This window comes from Phyllobates terribilis, unplaced genomic scaffold (assembly GCF_046119375.1).
Source record: "Phyllobates terribilis strain yellow unplaced genomic scaffold, ASM4611937v1 Scaffold_7__3_contigs__length_470593459, whole genome shotgun sequence".
Lineage (NCBI taxonomy): Eukaryota > Metazoa > Chordata > Amphibia > Anura > Dendrobatidae > Phyllobates > Phyllobates terribilis.
Window position 1 is genome coordinate 457,807,680 of NW_027362767.1, and position 23,748 is coordinate 457,831,427.

General features: G+C 51.2%; 1 pseudogene; it reads left to right on the forward strand.

Annotated features, from left to right (window-relative positions):
• Positions 1-1,293: 1,293 nt before the first annotated feature.
• LOC141155612 (serine/arginine-rich splicing factor 9-like) lies at positions 1,294-23,355 on the forward strand (annotated as a pseudogene).
• The last annotated feature ends 393 nt before the right edge of the window (positions 23,356-23,748 follow it).

Genomic DNA, 23,748 nt, shown 5'->3' on the forward strand with positions numbered 1-23,748 from the left:
GCGGAACAGTTCCTTTTACATGTTTCACGGTGCAACTAGCACAACTTGGATGGCGGTTCATACACCGCCAGGCTATTCTGCAGCTTCCGCATAGTGGCTGTAGTTAACCACCCCATTTCCTTGAATATTAGGACCGTCTGTCCCACCAATCTAGTAGATGAAGAGGACTCTCCACTCCCTCTCCTGGTCCCCCCTCCTGTACGGCTGGGCTAGGTGTTGGACCAGGCAGTCCCACAGGGGCACTTGACGCAGGGGCGGCAGCCGCTCTGGGTCTCACCCCCTGGTTTTGGGCCACCGCCACCTATACCGCGTCCAGCACAGTTGGCCGCACAGGCCTTTGCATTTCTCTTTCCTGCCGCTGCATCTCCTGGCGCTGGTCCCATTCCATCCACCCGAGGTCTCCACGATAGGACATGGCGTTGCTTTGCTGTAGCTTTACCGTCTCCTTTAGCAATGGCGCCGCACTGCTTGACACGAGGGATCCTCCGTCTAGGCTCCACCGGTCCTTGGGTGGAGCTGCTTCCAGAAGTTCCTCCCACTCAGCCTCCGTCTCCGGGATCTTCATTGGTGGGCAGGGTTTCTTTTTCCTTCGACGCGCCCACCGCAGGCAGACACTTGTTACAAGGGGCTTTAGTTTCCGCCCAGCTCGGCGTCCATACCTCGTCGTTCTTCGCGCCGTTTTGCGCCCCGGATGCCCACGATGGGCGGAGCTATCACCAGCCTCCGCGCCATCATCCGCTATCTTGGGACTCACGTTGCCGGCCGCCATCTTAGAATCGCCATTTTCGTCTGCCATCTTGGTTTGCACGTTTTTCAATTCTTTCCGTTTTATCTGTTTACCTTCAAGCGCCTCTTCTGCGCTATGGGCATTTTTCTTGCGGTCCTTGTCCGGCATTTTCTCTTTCTTGCCACAGGACCTGTTCACCCCTCTATCTGGATGCGAGGACTTCGCATCCTGCCGACTACGCCAAATGTAACGGGGGGCAGGGTAGCAGTCGGTGGCGAGTGGCATGTCAGTTTCAGTGATTAAATCCTCACCCTGGCCCGCTACAGAAAAAGGGGACTGAGAATCCCTGGGTGTGTGTGTGATGTGGTGCTTCCGTGGAGGAGACCTCCATACTCACTTCTGACCTGCCGTCCCGGATGTTGAGTCTTTTAGCCTTCAGAAGGAGAAAACCAGACCAGCTTAAACACGTAAAACCTTCTTTACTTGCAGCCACAGTTACATACAGGCAGTAACAAGTGATACAGTCTCTTTGTGATCTCTTCACATACAGCGGCACTTTACCAGCGATGAAAGACACGGACACCGATTTGGACATGAAGACCAACGCCGAGTGCACCAGCTCTCCGGGTAACTCCATTCTCTGTCCCACTGGATCCGCCTCCCTGATGAGACTGTCCTGTCTTGGCACGTAAGGTGAAGTTCCCACCTTGACCTCTCCATGTACATCTGTTCTTGCTGTCCCCGCTGTCTAGACTGTTTGGATTCACCTTCCAGATAAGGTGGTCCAAAAACTCCCAGAATGTGACACACACACCCTTCTCCTGTACTTTCTCCTGTGTCCTCCTGACACATCCTCACTAGTCACTGTCCCTCACTCAACTAGAACTGTCTGCAATCAGGAAGTGTCCCAGTCCTTCACTGAACCTGCCCCTCCCACACTGGAGCAGCTCCTAGACCCCTTAACTCTTTCCTACATACTCTGTGTGCTATAGTGCCCACCTCTGCACTACTTCTTCTATTAAGCTGATAGTCTACCCGCACTAACTTATAAGTAACCCGTCAGACATTAGATCCTATGATTGCTCATATATAAACATAGAACACAGCATTATGTGCATTAAGAGGGAAGAGGCGCATGACCGTCCCGGTCACTCTCTTACATTCACTGGTGCGATGGAGCAACTCCTCTACATCCATCTCTGCGGCTCTGCGAATCCCCGGCCACGAGGAGCCATGAACCTGAGCAGCATCAGACATGAGCGACTCCTGTGCAGATCCATCTTAGACTCTTCCGCGGCTTCCTTTCTTCACTTTGGTAATGTTGGGAGTATTGTCTAATGTAGACCTCTAATGTACGGCTCTTATGACCATATAGGAATACATCGGAAAACTCTCCTTGGCCATAAACTTTTCTATGAAATAAATATGCCCTGTTTGAGCCTCTACTATGGAAATGGAGCCCAGCGGATCACACCAAACAAGGCTGGAGAGAGATTTGTGATGTCCCTCGCAGGCCACTATCTAGATACTATTGTAACAAACTGTATACTAAACACATTGTTCTGTATAAATCAGAGGATGTGTCATTAATGTTGCAGAACACTTCATTATAGAATTATTTAGCCGAACATAATCTCCATGCTCTAAAAAATGCTTTAAAAAGGATTGTCCAGACAAGACATATCTTTTGGAAAACAATTCAAAATAGGTTAAAATAGTAAAAAAAAAGTCATTATACTTCACCTTGTGCATCCCCTGATGAGTTACCGACACAGACGTGTGACCGCTGCTTGCAGTCACTGGGGGTAGTGGGTGACATGTCCGAGTCGTGATGAGTACAGAGACCAATGGTGGCCCAGGAAAGTGTTAAGAAGCACTTAATTTTTCTTGTTTTAACTCAGCTTTAGCTACAGTATTTCAATACAAATCCTGCCTGGAAAAGCCCTTTAAACAGGTGCTGGTAGCAGCCGCTGGGGGAGGGGAGTCTGTAGAGGGAGAGGTATGGCTGTATCACATAAGCACCATTATTTGGCTCAATACCATCATTTTGTCAGTTCTACATCTGTACTTCACCCCCTTTCACCTTCGTCACATTTGTATTTAGTTTGGAACTTTTAGCATGGATCCTATGTTAGGGGCCTGTTCACACTAGAAGTGCCGGATTACCAGCATCGACGATTATGACTCTTCAGATTCCGTTTTGGGCTTTGCGTCTGTGTGTGATCCCGGCCTTATTGTAGCAGCAGATACATCATCTCTTACAGAAATCATCCTTTCCTCTCTGCCTCTCTCTTGCAGCAACTTCCTCAGTTTCCAGATGATAGATATTTAAAATATGTTGTAGGCAATATTTACATTAATGAAAATGTGTCTGAGGCTCAGGAAATGGTTGGAGATCTGTCATTCTTTGCATTTAACTTCTCTTGAAGTGTTTTGGTTAAACACAATTTTTAATAGCGGCTAAACAGCCTCGTCGGCTCGACTGTGCAAAATGTCTGCTGATCAAACGATTGCAAAACAGGACCGCGCTGACATGAACAGATGCTACGGGAGCGAGCAATGCAACAAAGGATGGAAGCAAAAGGAAAAATGCATGTAACCCCACAGGGACAGAGAGAACTTCATCCATCAGCCGTAACGTTTTTTTATTTTTACATTTACATAATGTTTTTAGAGGACAAGTTGTGGAGTTTTACTTTATTTAAAAGTTGCTTCATCTCAAATCCTGATAAATCTCTATAAAGTGCTGTCCATTAGATGTCATAGATGTCCCTCTCTAGCAGCAGAGACCCGGAGTCAAATTATCGTAAGTGGTAGCGGTCGGGGTTGTTATTAGATAAAGTAATTCTTTGCCTCTCTACAAGAAATAAGAAGACAGGTAGTGGTGGATGGTCATTGTCTCTCTACCGGCAGTAAATGATGAGTCGTTGTCTCTCTACCGGCAGTAAATGACGAGTCGTTGTTTCTCTACCGGCAGTAAATGACGAGTCGTTGTCTCTCTACCGGCGGTAAATGACGAGTCTTTGTCTCTCTACCGGCAGTAAATGACGAGTCGTTGTCTCTCTACCGTCAGTAAATGACGAGTCGTAGTCTCTCTACCGTCAGTAAATGACGAGTCGTTGTCTCTCTACCGGCAGTAAATGACGAGTCGTTGTCTCTCTACCGGCAGTAAACGACGAGTCGTTGTCTCTCCACCGTCAGTAAATGACGAGTCGTAGTCTCTCTACCATCAGTAAATGACGAGTCGTTGTCTCTCTACCGGCAGTAAATGACGAGTCTTTGTCTCTCTACCGGCAGTAAATGACGAGTCGTTGTCTCTCTACCGGCAGTAAATGACGAGTCGTTGTCTCTCTACCGGCAGTAAATGACGAGTCGTTGTCTCTCTACCGGCAGTAAACGACGAGTCGTTGTCTCTCCACCGTCAGTAAATGACGAGTCGTTGTTTCTCTACCGGCAGTAAACGACGAGTCGTTGTCTCTCTACCGTCAGTAAATGACGAGTCGTAGTCTCTCTACCGTCAGTAAATGACGAGTCGTTGTCTCTCTACCGGCAGTAAATGACGAGTCTTTGTCTCTCTACCGGCAGTAAATGACGAGTCGTTGTCTCTCTACCGGCAGTAAATGACGAGTCGTTGTCTCTCTACCGGCAGTAAATGACGAGTCGTTGTCTCTCTACCGGCAGTAAACGACGAGTCGTTGTCTCTCCACCGTCAGTAAATGACGAGTCATTGTCTCTCTACTGGCAGTTAATGACGAGTCGTTGTCTCTCTACCGGCAGTAAATGACGAGTCGTTGTCTCTCTACCGGCAGTAAACGACGAGTCGTTGTCTCTCTACCGGCAGTAAATGACGAGTCGTTGTCTCTCTACCATCAGTAAATAACGAGTCGTTGTCTCTCTACCGGCAGTAAATGACGAGTCGTTGTCTCTCTACCGGCAGTAAATGACGAGTCGTTGTCTCTCTACCGGCAGCAAATGACGAGTCGTTGTCTCTCTACCATCAGTAAATAACGAGTCGTTGTCTCTCTACCGGCAGTAAACGACGAGTCGTTGTCTCTCTACCGGCAGTAAACGACGAGTCGTTGTCTCTCTACCATCAGTAAATGACGAGTCGTTGTCTCTCTACCAGCAGTGAACGACGAGTCGTTGTCTCTCTACCATCAGTAAATAACGAGTCGTTGTCTCTCTACCGGCAGTAAATGACGAGTCGTTGTCTCTCTACCGGCAGTAAATGACGAGTCGTTGTCTCTCTACCATCAGTAAATGACGAGTCGTTGTCTCTCTACCGGCAGTAAATGACGAGTCGTTGTCTCTCTACCGGCAGTAAACGACGAGTCGTTGTCTCTCCACCGTCAGTAAATGACGAGTCATTGTCTCTCTACTGGCAGTTAATGACGAGTCGTTGTCTCTCTACCGTCAGTAAATGACGAGTCGTTGTCTCTCTACCGGCAGTAAACGACGAGTCGTTGTCTCTCTACCGGCAGTAAACGACGAGTCGTTGTCTCTCTACCGGCAGTAAATGACGAGTCGTTGTCTCTCTACCATCAGTAAATAACGAGTCGTTGTCTCTCTACCGGCAGTAAATGACGAGTCGTTGTCTCTCTACCATCAGTAAATAACGAGTCGTTGTCTCTCTACCGGCAGTAAATGACGAGTCGTTGTCTCTCTACCATCAGTAAATAACGAGTCGTTGTCTCTCTACCGGCAGTAAATGACGAGTCGTTGTCTCTCTACCGGCAGTAAATGACGAGTCGTTGTCTCTCTACCATCAGTAAATGACGAGTCGTTGTCTCTCTACCGGCAGTAAATGACGAGTCGTTGTCTCTCTACCGGCAGTAAACGACGAGTCGTTGTCTCTCCACCGTCAGTAAATGACGAGTCATTGTCTCTCTACTGGCAGTTAATGACGAGTCGTTGTCTCTCTACCGTCAGTAAATGACGAGTCGTTGTCTCTCTACCGGCAGTAAACGACGAGTCGTTGTCTCTCTACCGGCAGTAAACGACGAGTCGTTGTCTCTCTACCGGCAGTAAATGACGAGTCGTTGTCTCTCTACCATCAGTAAATAACGAGTCGTTGTCTCTCTACCGGCAGTAAATGACGAGTCGTTGTCTCTCTACCGGCAGTAAATGACGAGTCGTTGTCTCTCTACCGGCAGTAAATGACGAGTCGTTGTCTCTCTACCATCAGTAAATGACGAGTCGTTGTCTCTCTACCGGCAGTAAACGACGAGTCGTTGTCTCTCTACCGGCAGTAAACGACGAGTCGTTGTCTCTCTACCATCAGTAAATGACGAGTCGTTGTCTCTCTACCAGCAGTGAACGACGAGTCGTTGTCTCTCTACCATCAGTAAATAACGAGTCGTTGTCTCTCTACCGGCAGTAAATAACGAGTCCTTGTCTCTCTACCGGCAGTAAATGACGAGTCGTTGTCTCTCTACCATCAGTAAATGACGAGTCGTTGTCTCTCTACCGGCAGTAAATGACGAGTCGTTGTCTCTCTACCGGCAGTAAACGACGAGTCGTTGTCTCTCCACCGTCAGTAAATGACGAGTCATTGTCTCTCTACTGGCAGTTAATGACGAGTCGTTGTCTCTCTACTGTCAGTAAATGACGAGTCGTTGTCTCTCTACCGGCAGTAAACGACGAGTCGTTGTCTCTCTACCGGCAGTAAATGACGAGTCATTGTCTCTCTACCATCAGTAAATGACGAGTTGTTGTCTCTCTACCGGCAGTAAATGACGAGTCGTTGTCTCTCTACCATCAGTAAATAACGAGTCGTTGTCTCTCTACCGGCAGTAAATGACGAGTCGTTGTCTCTCTACCGGCAGTAAATGACGAGTCGTTGTCTCTCTACCGGCAGTAAATGACGAGTCGTTGTCTCTCTACCATCAGTAAATGACGAGTCGTTGTCTCTCTACCGGCAGTAAATGACGAGTCGTTGTCTCTCTACCGGCAGTAAACGACTAGTCGTTGTCTCTCTACCATCAGTAAATGACGAGTCGTTGTCTCTCTACCAGCAGTAAACGACGAGTCGTTGCCTCTCTATAGGAAGTAGATGATGGGTCTTTGTCTCCCTACCAGAAATAGAAGGATGGTCTTTGTATCCCTACAGAAAGTAGAAGGTGAACCTTGGTATCTGTCCAGAAAGTAGAGGGTCGGTATTCATCTCCCTAAGAAATACAGGGAGGGTCTTGGTATCGCTACAGGAAGTAGAGGCAAGGATTTGTCTACCTACAGCAAGTGGCGGGTACTTATTTCTCTCTTTAGTCTTGCTCTCCTGTCTGTCACACTGCCAATAAACAGTTAAATGAGCTTATATACTAGGGCAGACAAGCCATGGTACCATGGCACGAGCAATGTATGCTGCTCAGTTGTTGAAGGGAAGTTCCTGCACCTATAGTACTGGCAAAATGCCGATTAAAAAAACACACCCAAAGAGTGGATGGCAAGATACACAGATGGAGAATAAAGACAGTTCTTGGATATTTAAGACTGGCATGTACACTAAAAACACCTTTACTTATTGTGGCGGAGGAGGGCAGCAAGGCCATGCTTTATTACAAGTATTAGTTAACAACTGTTAAACATTAATGTTTAATTTCTAGAGTGTTCTTCATAGTTATTTCAGTGTGATGAATGCATATTAGTTTTTACTATGTATCACAACTGACAAAATTAATCTTATTGTGCTTATTTTCACTGCCAGTTCTGCGATATATATAACATTTGTGCTGTGTAAGGATTTATTTGAATAAAACATGTGCATATTGTATTTTCTGCTTGTATTTGTTTCTTTTTTTGTTGCTATTATATTTACTTCTAAAGTTTTTCTTCTTTTTTTTCTTTTAGTCTCAAAACAAACAAAAAGTGTCAAATTAAGTATCAATGTTTCCAGCACAATTATGTTAGAAAGCATTCAGTTTTAGTTCCTCTGCCGGGTGGGGGGTGGCAGGGGGGTGGATTTGTGGTCCCTGACACCATCACCCGAGAAAGTGTTAATAGCGATGGCGGATCTAGATGTTTTGTTCTTGTATCATAGATAAAATGCTGGGATTTTCTGGGTAATTCCCTGGCACCGGGCGCATCATTGCCTCTCATTTCCATGCCTTTCTTCTGCGCCAGTCTTATATCTGCGGTTTGGTTGTGTGTGATCTCAGAAGGAGAAGATCTGAGAGGCCTCGTGGCTCGCTGATCACTGACTTCAGCTCCTGCTGGGATGAAAGGACGGCTGCGCCTTTTACACGACTTGTACAGGCTAAACTGGAATTACATGTGTCAGTAATATAGAAAGAGACATCACGGCAAAACAGGGCCTGGGTGCATTTTGTTTGGACTATAACTCCGATGATTCCTACTTAGTCTTTTACTGAACGTTGCACTGGAGAGAATAGGACAAGGACACAAGCAAAGCTTTGGTTGTGGGACAGTTGAAAATATACCGACTCTTGTGATATCATTTTAGAAAAAGTTAAGCAACTTTTTTACTCTTCGAGGGACAGAAAGTGATAAGTTACTAAATGACAAATTCCGAATGAATTCCTGGTGATTTCTATTTCCTGTAGCAGCGAGTTTGTGGTCTTTAGTGTTGATACATGAGTAAACTAGGGCGAGAGAGTAAATGTCCCTCATTTCTACTGGTATTGACCCCATTACTGCAGCAATGATTAAGTCCTGAGCCTCCTAAGAGTCCAGAATAGTTAATGGGGGTTACTTGTGTCTCTTAAGAGGCTCCTGGAAATGTTCTAACCCTTATTCTAATCCTGTACTCTAACCCTTTACTCTAACCCTTTACTCTAACCCTTTACTCTAACCCTTTACTCTAACCCTTTACTCTAACCCATACCATAGCCTACACTTATTCCCTTTATATTGCCCTACACTCTAACCCTCAACTCTGGCTGTGACAACACGACGTTTATTCTTAATTATGTCAGACATATTATTCAGTAGAATAAATCCTATAAAAGAAGGAAATTCCAAACAGTAAATTAGCGGTTTACCCTAGAATACTGAATGCACCAATAGCTGAATGTACACATTTATATAACAAAATAAATAGAATTCTAATAATTGTTCAATGACAATATACACTGTTCAAAAAAATAAAGGGAACACTGAAATCCCCCCTCCTAGATCTGAATGATGAAATCTTCTCATTGAATACTTTGTTCTGTAGAAAGCTGAATGTGCTCACAACAAAATCACACAAAAATCATCAATGGAAATCACATGTATTAACCAATGGAGGCCTGGATGTGGAGTCACCCCCAAAATTACAGTGGAAAAACACACTACAGGCTGATCCAACTGTGATGTAATGTCCTTAAAACAAGTCACAATGAGGCTGAGTATTGTGTGTGGCCTCCACGTGCCTGTATGACCTCCCTACAACGCCTGGGCATGCTCCTGATGAGGCTGAGTATTGTGTGTGGTCTCCCCGTGCCTGTATGACCTCCCTACAACGCCTGGGCATGCTCCTGATGAGGCTGAGTATTGTGTGTGGTCTCCCCGTGCCTGTATGACCTCCCTACAACGCCTGGGCATGCTCCTGATGAGGCTGAGTATTGTGTGTGGCCTCCACGTGCCTGTATGACCTCCCTACAACGCCTGGGCATGCTCCTGATGAGGCTGAGTATTGTGTGTGGCCTCCACGTGCCTGTATGACCTCCCTACAACGCCTGGGCATGCTCCTGATGAGGGGGAGTATTGTGTGTGGCCTCCACGTGCCTGTATGACCTCCCTACAACGCCTGGGCATGCTCCTGATGAGGCTGAGTATTGTGTGTGGCCTCCACGTGCCTGTATGACCTCCCTACAACGCCTGGGCATGCTCCTGATGAGGCTGAGTATTGTATGTGGCCTCCACGTGCCTGTATTGTGACACCCCAGGGGTCTGGTTGCCACAGTGATAGAGATATTACGTCTGAGAGCAGGTGGGAGGTCCTTTGGTCAGGGATCCTGTGCATGCCACACCTCCTGCCCAGTCTTGGGAGGGGAAGAACTTCCCCTGTATAAACCCTGGGCTGAGGCAGGGTTAGTCAGTCAAGGAGAGTAGAGACAGAGAAGCAGCATAGGAAGAAACAGCAGAAGCTCATTGGGAGCAATATTACTACGAGTCAGGGGCTGGCAGCTGCAGAGCTCGCCCTGACTGAGAAGCTTTCTTACCGGACCCGGCGTCCGAGGCTGTGGGGACTAACTCTTACCCAGCAGCAGAAGCCGACCGGCAGGGGATTTCAGGTCCTCAGGCCCAGAAACCCGAAGGCACGGTCACACGCGTGGGACCAGCACCGCCATCGTGGAGCGGAAGCCATTAGAAGGCCCCGAGTCACCGGCCATACGGGTGAGCACCACACGGTACACTCAGGGACGTGGGCTACTTATATCCGCTTCTAGCAAGGTAGCCAGAAGAGTACAGTCAGTTTGGGAGGCCTACAACTCCGCCTGGCCAGGGGAGATCCCATCTGCTCAAGGACTGACCAGGCCCCGTTCACTAGCAAGTACTCCGGGAGGGTCTATCGTTGTTACCAGTAAAGACCCTGAATTACACCGCACCGTCTCTGAGTGGTTCCTGCTACCCCCATCATCCACATCTGCTGCCCTGAGGCCATACCCCTCCCGTTGGGGGTTATACCATCTACGCTGCACCATCCATCCACCGGCCTCAGCGGACTGTCCTGCAGCGGCAGCTCCATAGCTGCATTCAACGGGTGGCGTAGTCGTCCTGCATCTACCGCTGTTACATCGCCGCTCAGTTTGACTCCCTGGGCACGGACCGGGTCACCGCCACGAGACTACAACCCTCAAGAGATCCGGCTCCGGGTAAGCTCCCGCGTGCGCAACGCAGCGCGACACAGGCCCAGGGGCGCGTCAACTTTGGCGTAGTCGGCAGGATTTCGTGCCCGCAACCACCGGGTACTGCGTGCCTGAAAAAGAGACTTTTAAAACTTACCATCCGTGAAGTTTTCCCGCCATCTGTGAAGATTCCCGCCATCCGGCGCCATCTTCAGCCTTCTTCCCGCCATCCGTGGAGTTTTCCCGCCGTTGGACGCCATCTTGAGGACGCCGCGCGGGAAGAAGAGGGGCGTGGACTCCGAAAGCGCGCGAGAACTGAAGCCCCGCCTCACGTCCGGACGTTGCGTAAGGTCCTGGAAGGAGCCCAGCAGACGCCGACGTCACAGGAGCGCGACGGAAGGTCCTCAACCCTGACGATCCACTGCGGAGCCGCGGCCTACGGAACAGGATCATCGCAAGGTAGGCCACGGTCCACTAGGGGGGAGGAAGATGTCGGATACGGAGGAGAGCTTCACTGCCTCAACCCCCGCCAGCGCTACCGCTGCTGCAGTTATGCCCTTCACCATGCCCTATATCCCGGGAGCAGCTTGGCTACCCCAGTACTCAGGGGAGTCACAGACCCTGCATGACTTTAGAGAAAAGCTGGATAGCCTCTTCCAGGTGTACCCCCTCACAGAAGAGCAAAAAGTGAGCATCCTGGTGGCCCAACTAACCGGGGCAGCCAAAAGAGAAGTAAAATCCTGGCCACCTGGGAGGAAGACTGTCGCAGGGATACTAACCCGGCTGAAGGACACCTTTGATACCCGCACCTCAGCCGAGATTAAGCTTAGATTCTACGGGTGCAAGCAGCGAGCGCATGAGAGTATAAGGGACTATGCACTAAACCTACAAGAGGCCCTGAGGGCCATTAAGCAGACCGACCCTGATGGAGTGGGAAACGAGGACAGGCTGTTGACCGAACAGTTTATAGAGGGACTGTATTGTAATACCCACCGAACCCAGTTGCGGGCAATGGCCTTACAGGATCCCCATCTGGGCTTTGCACAGTTCAAGGACAGAGCCATCCGGGTGCTCCGAGAACCGGCACCGGGTGGCGTTGTGACCCACAGGCGCCCAGCTATCACTTACCACCAGGAGGCGGCGCCCTTGTCGGCAGGGCCTGTGGGAGCTGATGCGCAGGCTTTGGACAATGACCCGGCTCCAGACCTACACCATCAGGTCCAAGAGCTAGCTAAGAGTGTTGCTGCGCTAACCCGAACTGTGCAGTCTTTACAGGTTTCCACCCCAGGGAAGATCCAGCTGGCATCCGGACCGGAGGACATCCCGTGGCGTCCACCAAGGAGGACCCCACCGGCCAGAGGAAGACCCAGTGACCGATACAGCGAGGACGGACGACCCATCTGCCGCCGCTGCAATCAACCTGGACATATGGCAAGGTACTGTTCTTTAAACGGGCACAACCTGGGGTAGAGGGCCAACCCCCAGGAAAAAGATCACCAGGCCCATCGAACTGGCGCGACAGATATGTGGGAGGACGCCCAGTCTTGCCTGTGGTACTGGATGGCATTCCCATGAGTGCCCTACTGGACACCGGGTCACAGGTCACCACCATCCCGTACGTGCTCTTTAAGCAGTATTGGAATGACTCGGATATTACCCGATACCCTGACGACGACTTGAGTATCATCGCCAGCAATGGCCAGCCCGTGCCACAGATCGGATTTAAAGAGGTGACCATCAAAATCGGTAGAGTCGAACTGGCAGCACAGGGACTGATCATTGTAGATATTGACAAACATGAGAGTCACCCAAAAATAACTCTAGGAACTAATGTAATTGAAAATTGTCTTGCAGAGGTGATTTTCCTTTTACAGCAGGTTGCCAAGAACGCCAGCTCCGGCGAGCAGCGGGTGCTCCAGAAAGAGATCCGGGCACTGATGCGACGGCAACAGGTGGAACTCTCCGGCGGTGAGATTGGTAGCGTAAGAATGTGTGACCCTTTTCCTATTGCCATGCCCCCAAAAAGTGAAATGATGATTTGGTGCCGGGCAGCTATTGGTCTGAGAGGTAGAGATTACCAGGCAATGGTAGAACCAGTTTACTCAGACAGTAGGCCCACCATCTTGACAGCACGGGGGGTGGTTAATGTACGCCATGGGAGGGTGCCCGTTCGCATAATCAATATCGGGAAGAGGGAAGTGTACCTGCCCCGGTATGCCACGCTAGCCAAATTATATACCATTAACCAAAATGCTATACAATCTGTGGAACCCTTGCCTCCATCTCACCCGGAGGAAGGTAACGGCTCTAAGAAAACAAAGGAGGACTGGTGTCAGCAACTACATTTGGGTACTGACTCCACTCCCTCACATCAGAAACAGGGAGTCTATCGGGTGGTTCAAGAGTACGAGAGAGTGTTTAGTAAACACCCGTTAGACTTCGGGCGAGTCAAGGGGGTAGAACACCACATCCCCACGGGAGACCATCCTCCCATAAAAGAGAGGTATCGACCCGTACCCCCTGCACACTACCAACACGCCAAGGGGATGCTTAGAGACATGAAGGAGGCTGGGGTGATCAGGGATAGCTGTAGCCCCTGGGCAGCTCCACTAGTCTTAGTCAGAAAAAAGGACAACACCATGAGGATGTGTGTAGATTACCGGAAAATCAACCGTATCACACACAAGGATGCGTACCCCTTACCAAGGATAGAGGAGTCATTGGCTGCTTTAAGATCTGCTAACTTCTTCTCTACCTTGGATCTCACTAGCGGGTACTGGCAGGTTCCTGTAGCAGAGGCGGACCGGGAGAAGACCGCATTCACCACCCCGATGGGACTTAGCGAGTTCACCTGCATGCCGTTCGGACTCTGCAACGCACCAGGAACCTTCCAACGACTAATGGAGTGTTGTCTGGGCCACAGAAACTTCGAGACGGTCCTGTTGTACCTGGACGATGTCATCGTATATTCCAAGACGTATGAGGACCACCTGAAACACCTGGCGGAAGTGTTCGAAGCTCTGGCAAGTTACGGCCTAAAGGTGAAACCCTCCAAGTGTCACCTCCTGAAACCAAAGGTGCAGTACCTGGGACACGTGGTGAGCGCTGACGGAGTGGCTCCCGACCCCGATAAGATCACCGCAATTAAGGAATGGCCAAGCCCCTCCAGCGTAAAAGAAGTGCGGCAGTTCCTCGGGTTGGTAGGCTACTACCGAAGGTTTATTCCCGGTTTCACCAAAAAGGCAGCACCTATGCAGGACCTCCTGATAGGCCAGTCCCGGAAGGCCAAGAACCAGAAGCCGCCCTTCAAATGGGAGGAGCTGGAAGAAGAGTCCTTCCGCCAGCTGAAGATGGCCCTCACGGGGGACGAAATCCTGGCGTACCCGAATTATAGCCAGCCCTTTATCCTCTACACCGACGCCAGTAACATCGGGCTAGGAGCCGTACTGTCCCAGATCCAGCAGGGGAAGGAACGAGTAATCGCCTACGCCAGCCGAAAGCTGCGACCCACCGAAAGGAATCCCGAGAATTACAGCTCATTTAAGCTAGAGTTCCTGGCCGTAGTATGGGCAGTCACCGAGCGCTTTAAGCATTACCTCGCTTCTTCCCGGTTCACCGTGTACACGGATAACAACCCGTTGACACACCTGGACACGGCAAGACTCGGTGCCCTGGAGCAGAGGTGGATGGCCCGTCTGTCCAACTACGAGTTCACAATCAAATACCGGGCCGGACGCTCCAATACCAACGCGGACGCCCTGTCCAGGATGCCCAACCTGCCGGACGAAGGAGAAGATCCGGAGGGACTGGAAGAAGTTGAACTCCCTGCGTTCCACCGTCATGGGACTATCCAGTACTCCCACCGGGTAAGGAGTAAGCAGGCTGCTACGTTGAACCCCTTACCTCACTACAACTGGGCGGAAACGCAAGACAGCGACCCTGCCGTCCGACTGGTGAAGGAGATGCTGACTCGCCCGGAGGCTTGCCTTGAACCAGACGCCCCGGAGGAAGCCAAACAACTATGGGCAGAGAGGAGTCGACTGTTCCTTTACAAGGGGAAGTTGTGCCGCAGAATGGTTAACTCCCGGACGCATGAACTACTCTGGCAAGTAGTGGTGCCACGAAGAGACGCAGCCATGGTGATGGAGGCATACCACGACGGAGCTGGACACTTCGGGTGGAAGAAGCTGGAGTTCCTGCTGCGCGAGCGATTCCACTGGGTAGGCATGAGGGGAACCATTGAGAAGTGGTGCAGAGACTGTGGCCCGTGCAACCTAAGAAGGAAGGATCGTGCCAGCCAGAAGACTCCCCTGCAGTCCATCGTCACCCGGCAGCCGTTGGAACTGGTAGCCTTGGATCATGTAAAACTGACCCCAAGCAGAAGTGGCTACGTCTACGCACTAACCATCGTGGATCACTACTCCCGGTTCTTGGTTGTCGTCCCCGTCAAGGACTTAACAGCTCGAACAGCAGCGAGAGCCTTCCAGCAGCATTTCTGCCATCCACACGGGTACCCGGACCAAGTGTTGACAGACCAGGGACCTGCCTTTGAAGCGGAGGTCTTCCAAGAATTCTGCACTCTGTATGGCTGCCGGAAGATAAGGACGACACTCTATCATCCGCAAACTAATGGACTTTGTGAGAAAATGAACCAGGTGGTAATGGATCTTCTGAAAACGTTGCCCCTGGAAGAACGCAGTCTGTGGCCTGAGAAGCTGCCCGATCTGGTGGACCTATACAACCACATCCCGGTAGGTTCCACCAACTGTACCCCGGCTTACCTAATGAGGGCAAAACCTGGTAAGTTACCTGTTGACCTGGAAATGGGAGTCCTGACACCCGAGGACACTTCACCAGAAACAGACTGGGACACAGAGAGGCAGCAGCAGTACCGGAGAGTACAGGAGAGCGTGGAGCGAAGTCTCTGTCAGGCTAGGGAAAGACAAGAGAAAACTTACAACCAGTATGCTCCCGCTGTTCCCCTGGTACCCGGAGAGCAGGTCTTGAAGAGGAAGAGACGGCTCCACAAGTTGGACGACCAGTGGGAGAAGGACCCGTACACCGTACTGCCCTCAAGCCACGAGAACCCGAAGGTTTGTACCATCAGTAAAGACGGAGGGGAAACTACAGCCATTGTATCCCGGGACCACCTGAAGAAGTGTCCCGAACAACTGAGGAACCCTGAAGAGGAACACGAAGACCATCGACCCGTAGAGGAAAGGGAAGATATGGTTAGTACTGTGCTCGGGGACTTCCCTCGGTCTTGGACTCAAGTCAATGGTGCAGTTGTGGTACCCGTACTCACCTTCCTCCAACCAGCATCCCAAGCACCTACGGAGCAACAGGTAGAGCTGGAAGAACAGCCGGTCCAGGAGGCAGAAGACCCCACACCCGCAGACCAGGAGGATCAACCCTCTGCTTGCAGTGAGCCTGCCATATCCCTAGTGAGCCAAAGAGCCGGTAGACAGCTGCCCAGTTTACCCTTGACAGCTCCTACACCCTGTAGTTCAGGGCTAGGCAGTCAGCTCCGTAGGTCCACTAGGTCCACTAGAGGCCAGTTACCCGCACGGTGGAGGATTTGAAGTGTATAAATTGTTCTATTTATGTTTACCTGTGTATTGTTGCTTGTGTATAATTTTGTGTTTCTAGTTATTTGTAGGAGTCCTTGGTGGATTTACCGGGAATCCTTGTACATAGTTGGAGCGTAACCCAGGATGGACTAAAGACTGTTAAGGACTCGGGGCAGGACAAACCCCTACCTGGTTACGTCTCCCTGTTTTGGTGAAATGGACACCTTGCTTTTCTTCAAAGACTACACCCGGTTACGGACATGCCGTAACCATCTTTATATGTTTTTCTTATTGTATTATCATTGTTTTTACCTGGTTATGTTTTTCTAAAATATGTTTAGTCCCGGAGTACTAAATTTCACTAGGGGGGAATGTGACACCCCAGGGGTCTGGTTGCCACAGTGATAGAGATATTACGTCTGAGAGCAGGTGGGAGGTCCTTTGGTCAGGGATCCTGTGCATGCCACACCTCCTGCCCAGTCTTGGGAGGGGAAGAACTTCCCCTGTATAAACCCTGGGCTGAGGCAGGGTTAGTCAGTCAAGGAGAGTAGAGACAGAGAAGCAGCATAGGAAGAAACAGCAGAAGCTCATTGGGAGCAATATTACTACGAGTCAGGGGCTGGCAGCTGCAGAGCTCGCCCTGACTGAGAAGCTTTCTTACCGGACCCGGCGTCCGAGGCTGTGGGGACTAACTCTTACCCAGCAGCAGAAGCCGACCGGCAGGGGATTTCAGGTCCTCAGGCCCAGAAACCCGAAGGCACGGTCACACGCGTGGGACCAGCACCGCCATCGTGGAGCGGAAGCCATTAGAAGGCCCCGAGTCACCGGCCATACGGGTGAGCACCACACGGTACACTCAGGGACGTGGGCTACTTATATCCGCTTCTAGCAAGGTAGCCAGAAGAGTACAGTCAGTTTGGGAGGCCTACAACTCCGCCTGGCCAGGGGAGATCCCATCTGCTCAAGGACTGACCAGGCCCCGTTCACTAGCAAGTACTCCGGGAGGGTCTATCGTTGTTACCAGTAAAGACCCTGAATTACACCGCACCGTCTCTGAGTGGTTCCTGCTACCCCCATCATCCACATCTGCTGCCCTGAGGCCATACCCCTCCCGTTGGGGGTTATACCATCTACGCTGCACCATCCATCCACCGGCCTCAGCGGACTGTCCTGCAGCGGCAGCTCCATAGCTGCATTCAACGGGTGGCGTAGTCGTCCTGCATCTACCGCTGTTACATCGCCGCTCAGTTTGACTCCCTGGGCACGGACCGGGTCACCGCCACGAGACTACAACCCTCAAGAGATCTGGCTCCGGGTAAGCTCCCGCGTGCGCAACGCAGCGCGACACAGGCCCAGGGGCGCGTCAGTATGACCTCCCTACAACGCCTGGGCATGCTCCTGATGAGGCTGAGTATTGTGTGTGGCCTCCACGTGCCTGTATGACCTCCCTACAACGCCTGGGCATGCTCCTGATGAGGCTGAGTATTGTGTGTGGCCTCCACGTGCCTGTATGACCTCCCTACAACGCCTGGGCATGCTCCTGATGAGGCTGAGTATTGTGTGTTTGCTCCACGTGCCTGTATGACCTCCCTACAACGCCTGGGCATGCTCCTGATGAGGCTGAGTATTGTGTGTGGCCTCCACGTGCCTGTATGACCTCCCTACAACGCCTGGGCATGCTCCTGATGAGGCTGAGTATTGTGTGTGGCCTCCACGTGCCTGTATGACCTCCCTACAATGCCTGGGCATGCTCCTGATGAGGCTGAGTATTGTGTGTGGCCTCCACGTGCCTGTATGACCTCCCTACAACGCCTGGGCATGCTCCTGATGAGGCTGAGTATTGTGTGTGGCCTCCTTGTGCCTGTATGACCTCCCTACAACGCCTGGGCATGCTCCTGATGAGGCTGAGTATTGTGTGTGGCCTCCACGTGCCTGTATGACCTCCCTACAACGCCTGGGCATGCTCCTGATGAGGCTCAGTATTGTGTGTGACCTCCACGTGCCTGTATGACCTCCCTACAACGCCTGGGCATGCTCCTCATGAGGCTGAGTATTGTGTGTGGCCTCCACGTGCCTGTATGACCTCCCTACAACGCCTGGGCATGCTCCTGATGAGGCTGAGTATTGTGTGTGGCCTCCACGTGCCTGTATGACCTTCCTACAACGCCTGGGCATGCTCCTGATGAGGCTGAGTATTGTGTGTGGCCTCCACGTGCCTGTATGACCTCCCTACAACGCCTCGGCATGCTCCTGATGAGGCTGAGTATTGTGTGTGGCCTCCACGTGCCTGTATGACCTCCCTACAACGCCTGGGCATGCTCCTGATGAGGGGGAGTATTGTGTGTGGCCTCCACGTGCCTGTATGACCTCCCTACAACGCCTGGGCATGCTCCTGATGAGGCTAAGTATTGTGTGTGGCCTCCACGTGCCTGTATGACCTCCCTACAACGCCTGGGCATGCTCCTGATGAGGCTGAGTATTGTATGTGGCCTCCACGTGCCTGTATGACCTCCCTACAACGCCTGGGCATGCTCCTGATGAGGCTGAGTATTGTGTGTGGCCTCCACGTGCCTGTATGACCTCCCTACAACGCCTGGGCATGCTCCTGATGAGGCTGAGTATTGTGTGTGGCCTCCACGTGCCTGTATGACCTCCCTACAACGCCTGGGCATGCTCCTGATGAGGCTGAGTATTGTGTGTGGCCTCCACGTGCCTGTATGACCTCCCTACAACGCCTGGGCATGCTCCTGATGAGGCTGAGTATTGTGTGTGGCCTCCACGTGCCTGTATGACCTCCCTACAACGCCTGGGCATGCTCCTGATGAGGCTGAGTATTGTGTGTGGCCTCCACGTGCCTGTATGACCTCCCTACAATGCCTGGGCATGCTCCTGATGAGGCTGAGTATTGTGTGTGGCCTCCACGTGCCTGTATGACCTCCCTACAACGCCTGGGCATGCTCCTGATGAGGCTGAGTATTGTGTGTGGCCTCCACGTGCCTGTATGACCTCCCTACAACGCCTGGGCATGCTCCTGATGAGGCTCAGTATTGTGTGTGGCCTCCACGTGCCTGTATGACCTCCCTACAACGCCTGGGCATGCTCCCGATGAGGGGGAGTATTGTGTGTGGCCTCCACGTGCCTGTATGACCTCCCTACAACGCCTGGGCATGCTCCTGATGAGGCTGAGTATTGTGTGTGGCCTCCACGTGCCTGTATGACCTCCCTACAACGCCTGGGCATGCTCCTGATGAGGCTGAGTATTGTGTGTTTGCTCCACGTGCCTGTATGACCTCCCTACAATGCCTGGGCATGCTCCTGATGAGGCTGAGTATTGTGTGTGGCCTCCACGTGCCTGTATGACCTCCCTACTACGCCTGGGCATGCTCCTGATGAGGCTGAGTATTGTGTGTGGCCTCCACGTGCCTGTATGACCTCCCTACAACGCCTGGGCATGCTCCTGATGAGGCTCAGTATTGTGTGTGGCCTCCACGTGCCTGTATGACCTCCCTACAATGCCTGGGCATGCTCCTGATGAGGCTCAGTATTGTGTGTGGCCTCCACGTGCCTGTATGACCTCCCTACAACGCCTGGGCATGCTCCTGATGAGGCTGAGTATTGTGTGTGGCCTCCACATGCCTGTATGACCTCCCTACAATGCCTGGGCATGCTCCTGATGAGGCTGAGTATTGTGTGTGGCCTCCACGTGCCTGTATGACCTCCCTACAACGCCTGGGCATGCTCCTGATGAGGCTGAGTATTGTGTGTGGCCTCCACGTGCCTGTATGACCTCCCTACAATGCCTGGGCATGCTCCTGATGAGGCTGAGTATTGTGTGTGGCCTCCACGTGCCTGTATGACCTCCCTACAGCGCCTGGGCATGCTCCTGATGAGGCTGAGTATTGTGTGTGGTCTCCACGTGCCTGTATGACCTCCCTACAACGCCTGGGCATGCTCCTGATGAGGCTGAGTATTGTGTGTGGCCTCCACGTGCCTGTATGACCTCCCTACAACGCCTGGGCATGCTCCTGATGAGGCTGAGTATTGTGTGTGGCCTCCACGTGCCTGTATGACCTCCCTACAATGCCTGGGCATGCTCCTGATGAGGCTGAGTATTGTGTGTGGCCTCCACGTGCCTGTATGACCTCCCTACAGCGCCTGGGCATGCTCCTGATGAGGCTGAGTATTGTGTGTGGTCTCCACGTGCCTGTATGACCTCCCTACAACGCCTGGGCATGCTCCTGATGAGGCTGAGTATTGTGTGTGGCCTACATGTGCCTGTATGACCTCCCTACAACGCCTGGGCATGCTCCTGATGAGGCTCAGTATTGTGTGTGGCCTCCACGTGCCTGTATGACCTCCCTACAATGCCTGGGCATGCTCCTGATGAGGTTGCGGATGGTCTCCAGTGGGATCTCCTCCCAGACCTGGACTAAAGCATCCGCCAACTCCTGGACAGTCTGTGGTGCAACATGACGTTGGTGGATGGAGCGAGACATGATGTCCCAGATGTGCTCAGTCGGATTCCGGTCTGGGGAACGGGCGGCCAGTCCATAGCTTCAATGCCTTCATCTTGCAGGAACTGCTGACACACTCCAGCCACATGAGGTCTGGCATTGTCCTGCATTAGGAGGAACCCAGGGCCAACTGCACCAGCATATGGTCTCACAAGGGGTCTGAGGATCTCATCTCGGTACCTAATGGCAGTCAGGCTACCTCTGGTGAGCACATGGAGGGCTGTGCGGCCCTCCAAAGAAATGCCACCCCACACCATTACTGACCCACTGCCAAACCGGTCATGCTGAAGGATGTTGCAGGCAGCAGATCGCTCTCCACGGCGTCTCCAGACTCTGTCACGTCTGTCACATGTGCTCAGTGTGAACCTGCTTTCATCTGTGAAGAGCACAGGGCGCCAGTGGCGACTTTGCCAATCCTGGTGTTCTGTGGCAAATGCCAAGCGTCCTGCACGGTGTTGGGCTGTGAGCACAACCCCCATCTGTGGACATCCGGCCCTCATACCACCCTTATGGAGTCGGTTTCTAACCTTTTGTGGAGACACATGCACATTTGTGGCCTGCTGGAGGTCATTTTGCAGGGCTCTGGCAGTGCTCCTCCTGTTCCTCCTTGCACAAAGGCGGAGGTAGCGGTCCTGCTGCTGGGTTGTTGCCCTCCTACGGCCCCCTCCACATCTCCTGGTGTACTGGCCTGTCTCCTGGTAGCGCCTCCAGCCTGTGGACACTATGCTGACAGACACAGCAAACCTTCTTGCCACAGCTCGCATTGATGTGCCATCCTGGATGAGCTGCACTACCTGAGCAACTTCTGTGGGTTCTAGAGTCTGTCTCATGCTACCACGAGTGTGAAAGCACAACCAACATTCAAAAGTGACCAAAACATCAGCCAGAAAGCATTGGTACTGAGATGTGGTCTGTGGTCCCCACCTGCAGAACCACTCCTTTATTGAGGGTGTCTTGATAATTGCCAATAATTTCCATCTATTGTCTATTCCATTTGCACAACAGCATGTGAAATTGATTGTCAATCAGTGTTGCTTCCTAAGTGGACAGTTTGATTTCACAGAAGTTTCATTTACTTGGAGTTATATTCTGTTGTTTAAGTGTTCCCTTTAGTTTTTGAGCAGTGTATTTAATGATAAATACAGTTCAAATCAGTAATTTTATAGAAAAGGGCATACAATTAAACATGAAAACACCAATTGTTTGGTCGCACTAAATGCTTTAACTTTGTAACTCATTATATTGCACTATATAGCACTTCACATGTGCTGTCAGTTGGTGTTTTCAAGGTACCATGGCTCCAACAGGAGGAATACAGATTTGATCCACTGCCTATCACTGAGCCAATGGAGACATTTGGAGAACCCAGGTTGGGACAATCAGGTCACCTGGTCACATACCTCAATGGACTGTCAGCTTCCTAAGCTTGCCACTACCTCCTCTCTGTGAGTGTCCATCAAAAGTGGGGTGCTGCTGGTTGGGGTAGTTGGTCCTTGAAGCCCTGAGGTTGCAGCTGCTCCAATCCTGGTGGACCAGCGTAAGGGTGAGACTCTGTCATTTGCACAATGTTCTGTACTTGCTGGGACTGTTCTATATGTTATTAACTGTTGGTGGTCCAATAAAGTATCACCTCACTGTGTTACCCTCACCCTGTGTTGTCTGAGTAGTAGTCTGTCCACAGGGAAGGAGAGCGGGAGTTCAGTGGGATGAGTCTAGGTCCATGCGGTCTTTCAAAAGGCCAACGGACGAGAGCACCCACTGACCCTCGTGTCTCCAGCAGTGAGGGACCACTCAGCACGGCGGATGGGGGAGCTTCAGGGGACTGGTATTTGTAGACACCTTCCAAGGGCTCCACAACCAAGGATGCAGATAGACAGACCCAGCAGGCCATAGCTGAGGTATTCACAGCAGGATTTGGATGCCTCCATGTCCAACCCCACCAGCCTGCCGTTGAGAATAGGACTTGAGTGGATATACAGCCTCAACAAGAAACAGCAACTTCTGGAGTTGTGCCAACTTTGATCGATCGAATACAGGGCACTGACACTCAGTCAGATTTGATCCAGGAATTGGTTCTTTGGGATACCCAGAACGTCATGGAGGACAATGAGTTTGATCAAGAGGAATTGAACTGCCTGCCAAATCAAGGATCCAGTGGCAGTCTGGAGTCAAATACCCAGTCCCAAGCAGCCAAAATCAGGAGTTGTTGGGACCCGGAGCCTCAAACGGAAAAAGGAGCTGGAGAAGTTGTTCCTTCGGTACGGGCGGATCCGTACCATCAAGCTGAAGAATCGCAGAGGACACAGTGCCACAACGTTCGCCTTCATCAGTTTCAGGATCCACGGGATGCGGAGGACGGCGTGTACGGACGCAATGGATATAAGTCCGGTTCTCGTTGATTACGTGTGGAGTTTCCCAGGTCAAGCCAAGGACCAGGGGAGGATATGGAGGACCCCACAGGAGGAACGGACCCCCTTCCCAGTGAACTGAATACGGAGTCCTTATCTCGGCTCTTCCGTCATCGGGGAGTTGGCAAGATCTGAAAGATCGTATGAAAGAAGCTGGAGATGTCTACTATGCTGATGTACCCAAAAAATGGAATGGGGATTGTGGAGTTTATTTGCAAGTCTGACATGGAATATGCTTTGAGGAAACTGGATGATACAAAGTTTTATTCTCATGAAAGTGAAACCTCTTACATTCTTGTCTGTGCTGAAAGAAATGCTGATGGACTGTTCCCGGCAAGTGGAGGGTGATCAGAAGCCTATCACATCTGGTTAATTAAGAAGGGGGAAGAATGTGACGACACCGCATTTATTCTTAATTATGCCAGATGCATAGTTTTGTAGACCCAGGGACATGAGCTATTGTTCATATGAACCTGAACGATGACTCGTCTTGTAGATTGAATTGATGTTTGTTGATTTGTTGAATGGCTGCTGATTACCTATTGTATCAGCTCCTACAGCTTATTGCTCTGCTATCCTTGAGGGACAAAGGCACAAGTTAATTGAACAATCGATGTCTGTTAATTTGGTGAATGCCTACTGACTACCTATTGTATCAGTCCATGAAGCTTGTTGTTCTGTAAACACTGAAGGACAAAATATGCAGGTTAATTGAACAATGAGAGATGACCTCCTCCCACC